We start from the raw sequence: 8365 nt of genomic DNA, 5'->3' as shown, positions 1-8365 counted from the left end.
CAACTTTTTTTTTTAAATTGTTCTTTCTCTATTTATCCTCTCCTGGTTCTACCTGATTTTCCTTGGTATTCACTGGGTTAAATGTCCACTCACCACCATACTTCCTGGTGAAAACCAAAACAAATAAGTCATTGAGCACCTCTGCAATTTCAACATTTTCTGTTATTATTCACCCACCCCCTTTCACTGAGTAACAGCCCTACCCTGTCCTTCGTCTTCCTCTTGCTTCCAATGCATTTGCAGAATTTTATTTATTTATTTATTTATTTGGTTGCCCTTTATGTCTCTAGCTAATTTTACTTTTTAAGAGAGGCTGAGGGACCTGGGCTTATTTAGTCTGTATAAGCCAAGCGTGGGGGGCAGTATTTGATAGCAGCCTTCACCTACCTGAAGGGGGTTCCAAAGAGGATAGAGCTGGGCTGTTCTCTGTTTGGCAGATGACAGAACAAGGAGCAATAGTCTCAAGTCACAGTGGGGGAGATCTAGGTTGGATATTAAGAAAAACTATTTCACTAGGAGGGTGGTGAAGCACTGGAATGGGTTACCTAGGGAGGTGGTGGAATCTCCACCCTTAGAGGTTTTTAAGCCCTGGCTTGACAAAACCCTGGTGTGGATGATTAAGTTGGGGTTGGTCCTGCTTTAAGCAGGGGGTTGGACTAGACACCTCCTGAGGTCTCTTCCAACCGTAATCTTCTATGATTCTATGACTGTATGATCTCGTTTTATTGCGTTGGTCTTTCTAATTTTGTCCCTACATACTGTGTTATTTGTTTATATTCATCCTTTGTAACTTCACCTAGCTTCCACTTTTTGTAGGACACATTTTTGGATTTTTATATAATTGAAGATCTCCTGGTTAAACCAGGGTGGTATGAATATTCAGATTTAATTGAAGTTACTCTGGATTTACAGTGCAGTAACTGAGATTGAAATCAAGCCCCAGGAGTTTGAGTCTTGTGTAACTTTAGAGGCAGAAGAAGAGAATTTCACATGCAGCTTACTGAACCCAACAGGGTATAATATTCTCCTCTTTTGTCAAAAGCAAGAGTATTCTGCCAACGAAGGCCTCCCAAACCTACAAACAATAGCTGTATCAGTGGCAGGTTGGGAAGATAGCACAGAGCAAGGGTGTGACACATGAAGGAGTGATAGCTCCCTTTTATGAACACCCATCCAGACAACAGCTATAAAATCCCTCTTAGTAGCTGTTCTCTAATTGCTCTACCTGTAAAAGGTTAAAAAGTCTCACTGCTATGCATAGATAAAAGGAAGTGAGTCGGCACATGGCCAAAAGAGCGAATGGGAAGGCTAGAACTTTTTAAAATTGAAAAATGTCTTGTTTTGTCTGACTATTGTTCTCCCAGAGAGAGGCAGAGAGGGCTGCTGCTATGCTGTAGGAAAATTGGGCCAGGTATGAAAAAATTATCAGTATCATACCTAGAAACTACTCATTTAAAACTCCAGATATGTAAGTAGATCAGGAAATGTCCAGCAAGATGCAATTAGGTTTATCCCTTTTATTTTGTTATGGCTTGTGAATTCCTCTGTGCTAACCCCAGGTGCTTTTGTTTTCCTTGTAACCTTTAAGATGGACCAAAAAAGAATTTCATGAATGATGAACCAAAGACTCAAAACATAATAGTAAAAATTGTTTAAGTACATCAGAAGCAGGAAGTCTGCTAAACAACTAGAGAGACCACTGGATGATGGAGATGCTCAAGGTCACTCAAGGATGATAAGACCATTACGGAGAAAATTAATGAATTCTTTGCATCGGTCTTCATGGCTAAGAATGTGTGGGAGATTCCCAAACCTGAGTCATTCTTTTAAGTAACAAATCTAAGGAACTGTCCTAAAGTGAAGTGTCATTAGAAGAAGTGCTGGAACAAATGGATCAATTAAACAGTAATAAGTCACCAGGACCAGATATTATATTGGTGTAGTAGGAAGAGAATATGAGACATAAGCCCTTGCATCAGAGGCCTGTTATGAGGCAGGACGTCCTCACAGAATTTGGCATGAACAGAGCAGATATTGCAGAAATACACATTCCTAAGAAGGGCTAAGTACAGAGAACTCATGCAAAAAACATCCCAACATTAAGTGGTACCAGAACATCTAGATATCAATCAAAAATGTTCCCCAAGGATAACAGAAACACAATAACCCTCCTAAAAGATAAGGCCAGGATGACAGTACGTAATTTGTTTGCATCAGGGTATAAAGATGAATCTCAGAGGGAATATTTTTAGCCAGGCTAGGGGGCAGAGGGAAGTCCCACCACTGACTGAGCTGTGTCCTTGTCATGGACATACATGTCTTAGTATCCTTGTAGAGTTTGGCAGCTGTTATTACCTTGCTTTGTTGACAATAAACCTGGCTGCGAGCCTTCGTACCTTACTGGATATTGTGGTTGTTGCATGGTTCACTCAAGGTCTGCAGTGCCAAGTGTCTGTGCAGAGCTGGGACAGCACACAGGGAGAACACACACATAGAACCAAACATCTGCACACAGCTGGGACCACTAGTATTCAACTTATTCATAAATGATCTGGAGAAAGGGGTAAACGTACACTGAAAAGAGTTACAATGGGATCCCACAAAACTGGGTGACGGAGCAACAAAATGGCAAATTAAATTCAATGTTCAGAAATGCAAAGTAATGCACTTTCAAAAACATAATCAACTTTACATAAGACATGATGGGGTCTAAATTAGCTGTTACCACTTAAAAAAGAGACCTTAGAATCATTGTGTCTAATTCTCTCCAATACATCCGCTCAATCTGCAACATCAGTCAAAAAAGCTACCTGAATGTTGGGAATCATTAGGGAAAGAATAGATAATAGGACAGAAAATATCGTCTTTCCTCTATATAAATTCATGGTATGCCCACATCTTCAATACTTCATGCAGATCTGGTCACTCCATTTCAAAAAAGTAAACTGGGATTGGAAAAGCTATAGAGAAGGGCAACAGAAATAACTTCCGTAAATGAAATTAATAGGCAGCAGGTATAAAAAGAACAAAATAAAGAGTTTCTTCACACAATGCACAGTGACCCTGTGGAACTCCTTGCCAGAGGATGTTGTGAAGGCTAATACTATAAAAGGATTGGAAAAAGAACTAGATAAGTTTGTGAAGGATGGGTCCATCAATAGCTATTAGCCAGCATGAGCAGGGATGCATAACCATGCTCTGAAGATTCCCTATGGAAGAGGTGACAGGGGATGGATCACTTGATGAATACTTATATGGTTCATTCCCGTAGAAGCACCTGGCATTGGCCATGTTGGAGGACAGGATACTGGTCTAGATGGACCATTGGATGGCCATTCTTGTAAAGAGCAAATTTTGGGGGGTTTCTTTGTCAGAGGTTTTCCTCACTCATCTAGAACAAAGACTGAACTGGGGGAAGTGCTGGTCCCAGGCTAAAATGATTTCTATCCTGTGTATGAAAACCAGCCAGGGTGACAAATTGCTAATTCATATTTAATCTATGTAGTATCAAATATATCTAGTTTCCCATCTATGTAGTCTGTGGTTTTGTTTATTTGCTAGGTAATCTCTTTGCTATCATTTATAATCACTTACAATCTAACTTTCTGTTCTCAAAGTTGTTTTCTGCCTTCTCAAAACTAGTGTGCCTTTGAGTGATGTGTCTGGGAAAAATCCCAGCTTAGTTAATACAGGCTTGTTGCATATCCTTCCCACACCAAGGGAAGGGGAAACTCTATTAATGAGCTTATATTGTATAGATCCTTGGGTTTACACTCCAGTGGATCTTGTGAACCTGAGGAGCTGGGAAATTGGCAGGTGTCTCCTTTTTGTCCTTGAGTGCCTTAGGTAAGCCCTTGGGTAGCTCAGTTGGGTGTGTGGCACCATATACTGCTGTGTTGGGTGATAACAGGACCTAGAGAGGTTGAATCACCAGTAAAGCAGTGTGAAAAATGGCCAGCCCAGATGAGTGTTGCAGCAGTTCCCACAGCTTCCAGACTGCACCCCAGGGGTGACAAGCCATCACACTGATACCCTCCAGAGCCAAGATTAGGTCCCTCGGCACCAGTGACACAAGCTGGGAAGGGGTAGCTCAGAGGTTTGAGCATTGGCCTGCTAAATCTCAGGATTGTGAATTCAATCCTTCAGGGGGCCGCTTAGGGATCTGGGGCAGAATGAGTACTTGGTTCTGCTAGTGAAGGCAGGGGGCTGGGCTCAATGACCTTTTAGGGTCCCTTACAGTTATATGAGATAGATATATCTCCACATATTATTAATATAAGCATGGCTGAGGGACTGCAGCCCAAACAAAAGATCCAGATGTAGCAGTTATTTGATTCCTTTACCACTGTGTTCTCACCCCAGTAGGGCACAGCTACCTAAAATACCACCATAGTGAATGGGCCACTGTCAAGGTTTTTTCCCCACTTTGAACTTTAGAGTACAAAAAGTGGGGACCTGCATGAACACTTCTATGCTTAATTACTAGATTATATCTGGTATGCTGCCACCAGCCAGAAGTCTGTGTCTGGCAATCTTCTATTCCCCCAAAACCTTCCCTGGGGAACACAGATCCAAACTCCTTGGATCTTAAAACAAGGAGGAATTTAACCATCCCCCCTCCTTTCCCCCAACCAATCTCTGGTGAGTTCAGACCCAATCCCTTGAATCTTAAAACAAGGAAAAATCAATCAGGTTCTTAAAAAGAAAGCTTTTCATTAAAGAAAGAAAAGGTAAAAAATTATCTCTGTAAAATCAGGATGGAAAATGCTTTACAGGGTACTTAGATTTATATAGCCCAGAGGAAACACCCTCTAGCCTCAGGTTCAAAGTTACAGCAAACAGAGGTAAAATTCCTTCCAGCAAAAAGAAACATTTACAAGTTGAGAAAACAAACATGAGACTAATCTGCCTTGCCTGGCTATTACTTACAATTTTGAAATATGAAAGACTGATTCAGAAAGATTTGGAGAGTCTGGAATGATGTCCCATTCCTCTCAGTCTTGAGAGCGAACAACGAACAAAACAAAAAGCACAAACAAAGACTTCCCTCCACCAGGATTGATGGACTGGATATTACAACTGAATGGGTGGTATGCAGCGCTATGCTGCTCCAATTGAAAATGTGTTTTGGTCCTGTATCTCATGAAAGCATTCCCAAACATAGAGCAGATGGCAGTACATTGCACACAGAAAAGAAAGCCATCATCAAGTTCTAGGCTGATCAGTCTGCAAGACTCTGATTTCCCTGACAATCTGAGTCCCTGCTATCGGTGAATCTTTTCTTCACTCCCAGGGGATGCTCTCAAGCTGATGTTCTCCTTGGTCTATTTTCTGCTCTTCCTGCTGATCATGGAGCCGAGGGAATTTTCTGGGAGTCCTGCCAACCTGAGAGTCCACAGGGAATGTTCAGGGAAATCATAAATGTTGCTGCCCAGCACGTCGATTGTCAGTCATGTGAGATTCATGAGCTGATTCTCAGGGCTCTGCCTTCCTGTCACAGAAAGGAGAATTCCTCTCCATGATGAGCAGGATTTCGGTGAGTTGCCTGTTTCTGCATTGAAGATAGTGCTAAGGGCTCAGGAAGGGTTCCAGGGTTCATGTCAAGAACCAGCTGGGCAGGAATTCACCAGGATAGCGACTTGAACTCTTTAGTATTATCAAAAACACCAAAGGATTTACCTGGTAACATAGGAATGTTTTCTCTGGCAAGCAACAAAACTGCAGCCTGGGTGTTTCCAGTTGTTGTTGTTGAATGCTATTGATGTAACTTCCAGCTATTAAATGCTGTTACCCCTCTATATGGTAGCCTCAAAATCATATAATTAAATATTTATTCCCTGCGTATGTACTTACAGGCTGTTATCAAGTCACCCATTAACCATCTTTGTTAAACTAACTAGATTGAGCTCCTCAAGTCTATCAGAATAAGGCAGGTTTCCAATCATTTACTAACTCTTGTGACTTTTCTCTGAAACCTCTCCAGAGTATCAACATCCATCTTTAACTGGGGACACCAGAACTGCACACAGGAGTCCAGCAGCAGTCACATCAGTGCCAAATACCAAGGTAAAATGACTTCCCAACCTCTCCTTGAGATTCTCCTAGGTATCATCCCAGGATTACAGTCACTCTTTTGGACACAGGGTCACAAGCATGGGAGCTCATGTTTAGCTAGTTTCCCCTTCCTGCCCCCAATTCTTGTTCAGATTCATTGCACTTCCCATGATAGTCCCCCATCGTGTTAGCATCGCCTGCATTCTTTGTTCCTACATGTAGGTATCTACATAGCTATATTAGAACACACATTGTATGCTTTGACCCAGTTTACCAACCATTCCAGATTGCTCTGAGTCACTGACCTGTCCTCTTCATTATTTATGAACCCCCAATTTCCACGTCACCTGCAAATTTAATCAATATTCAGGCATGAGAAGGGTTAGCAGCTGTGTTGCTGACACATGTCTCTGCTTACACTTGTTAGTTAACATCTGTAGCTTATGTCTCAGACAAAGCTGGGCACCTGCAAGAGAGTATCTCACCAAAAGAAACAAGGGAAGTAACAGAGGTGCGGGCTGTAGCCCTAAATACCAAGACCTATGTGTCCTTCATGCCTATTCTGTTTAGCACAAAGTCACAGTCCAGCAGGATAATGTCTGTTTCCATAAAGTAACTTGGCTCCTATCCAATACAGCAGTTCCATCGTGGACCAGACCTATGGTCCATATAGTCCTCTGTCTTACAGTGGTAGCGTCAGGTGTTGTAGAATGAGCATACACATTGTAGTTATTGACACTGAAGAACATCTGCACTCATGTTGACTATTCACCTGGCTTTGTTATCTTCCTCTGAGGACTTCTCTGGACTTTCCTATGATCTACATAATCTGGTGCCATGTGTAAATGTTGCCAACTCACTGCTCAACCGCATTTCAGGATCATTAATACCATAAAATATTTACTGTACTATTTGTTATAAAGCTTGTGACCCCCTCATTGTGCTTCTCTCCTTCGCAGACACCTGGAGCATTTCAGAGCCTGATCGACGCATCAATCACCTCATGGCAGCTTTCAATCTCACCCCCTCTGACCCTTCAACATTCATCCTAATGGGCACCCCTGGCATGGAAGCTGCCCACTTCTGGATTTCCATCCCTTTCTCTATGGTCTACATTATCGGCCTATTGGGAAATTTCATGGTTCTGTTTGTCGTAGGGAAAGAAGAAACCCTGTACAAGTCGATGTACCTGCTGCTCTGCATGCTGGCACTCACAGACATCGCCATGTCGACCTCCGTCTTGCCAAAGGCACCGTGTATATTTTGGTTCAATTTGAAAGGCATTACTGTGGGTGGCTGCCTCACCCAGTTGTTCCTCCTGCATGTGAGTGCTATGACACATTCAGCCGTGCTCGTGACAATGGCCTTTGATCGCTATGTTGCCATATGTAACCCTCTGCGGTACGCCACCATCCTCACCAATGCATGAATAGCTAAGCTAGGTCTCGAGGGTTTGACAAGAGCTGTTCTCTTAATTCTGCTAGTTCCCCTTCTCCTGAGCAGGGAGCCATTCTGCGCCAACTGCTTTATCCCCCACACATACTGTGAGCACATGGCTGTGTTGAAAATGTCATGTGTGGACACCACACTCAACAGGACGTATGGCTTGGTGATAACATTTGTAGTCACTGGTTTAGACCTGACGCTCATTACCCTGTCCTACGGTCAGATCCCCAGGGCCATCCTCCGAATCTCCTCTAAGAAAGCCCACCAGAAAGCCCTTGACACCTGCACAGCCCACATCTCTGTGATGCTGACATCTTGTATTCCCTTCCTCTTCCCGACTCTCACACACCGGTTCGGTCAAGGCATTGCTCCCCATGTTCACATCATCTTGGCTAACCTCTATTTTCTCCTTCCCCCCATGCTCAACCCTATCATTTATGGGGTCAAAACCGAAGAGTTCCGTGACAAAGTGGGCAAATGCCCCTGCAGAATATGATACCTGGGACCACTAACTTTAAACCTGTGTGACAAAAGGGGGAAGAATAGCTCCTCCTTAATCAAGGGTGCTGTGTCCCCGTTTGGCTGAGCTCAACATTGCAGAAGTTCACAGTATGAGACACTTAGCATCTTATCATTCCATCACCAAGCACTGCTCTATCCATTGCTGAGATCCCTGTCTCTGACCATCATCTGATCTCTTTCCACATCAACTGTCAATCGCCATCCCTGCATGCCATGTCTTGCAGCCTTTCCGTGACTTCCAGACAACCGGAAGACACTGCAGCTTTCTGACACATGGTGGACTCCGTGTGAACAAGTTTCTTGATCTGTTCAATGAACTGAAGCTATATTTTCAGATAACCAA

General features: G+C 43.0%; 1 pseudogene; it reads left to right on the top strand.

Annotated features, from left to right (window-relative positions):
* The first annotated feature begins 7057 nt into the window (after positions 1–7057).
* LOC115641896 lies at positions 7058–7996 on the top strand (annotated as a pseudogene).
* Positions 7997–8365: the final 369 nt, after the last annotated feature.

This window comes from Gopherus evgoodei, unplaced genomic scaffold (genome assembly GCF_007399415.2).
Source record: "Gopherus evgoodei ecotype Sinaloan lineage unplaced genomic scaffold, rGopEvg1_v1.p scaffold_36_arrow_ctg1, whole genome shotgun sequence".
NCBI lineage: Eukaryota > Metazoa > Chordata > Testudines > Testudinidae > Gopherus > Gopherus evgoodei.
This window is presented reverse-complemented; position numbering and strand designations above follow the sequence as displayed.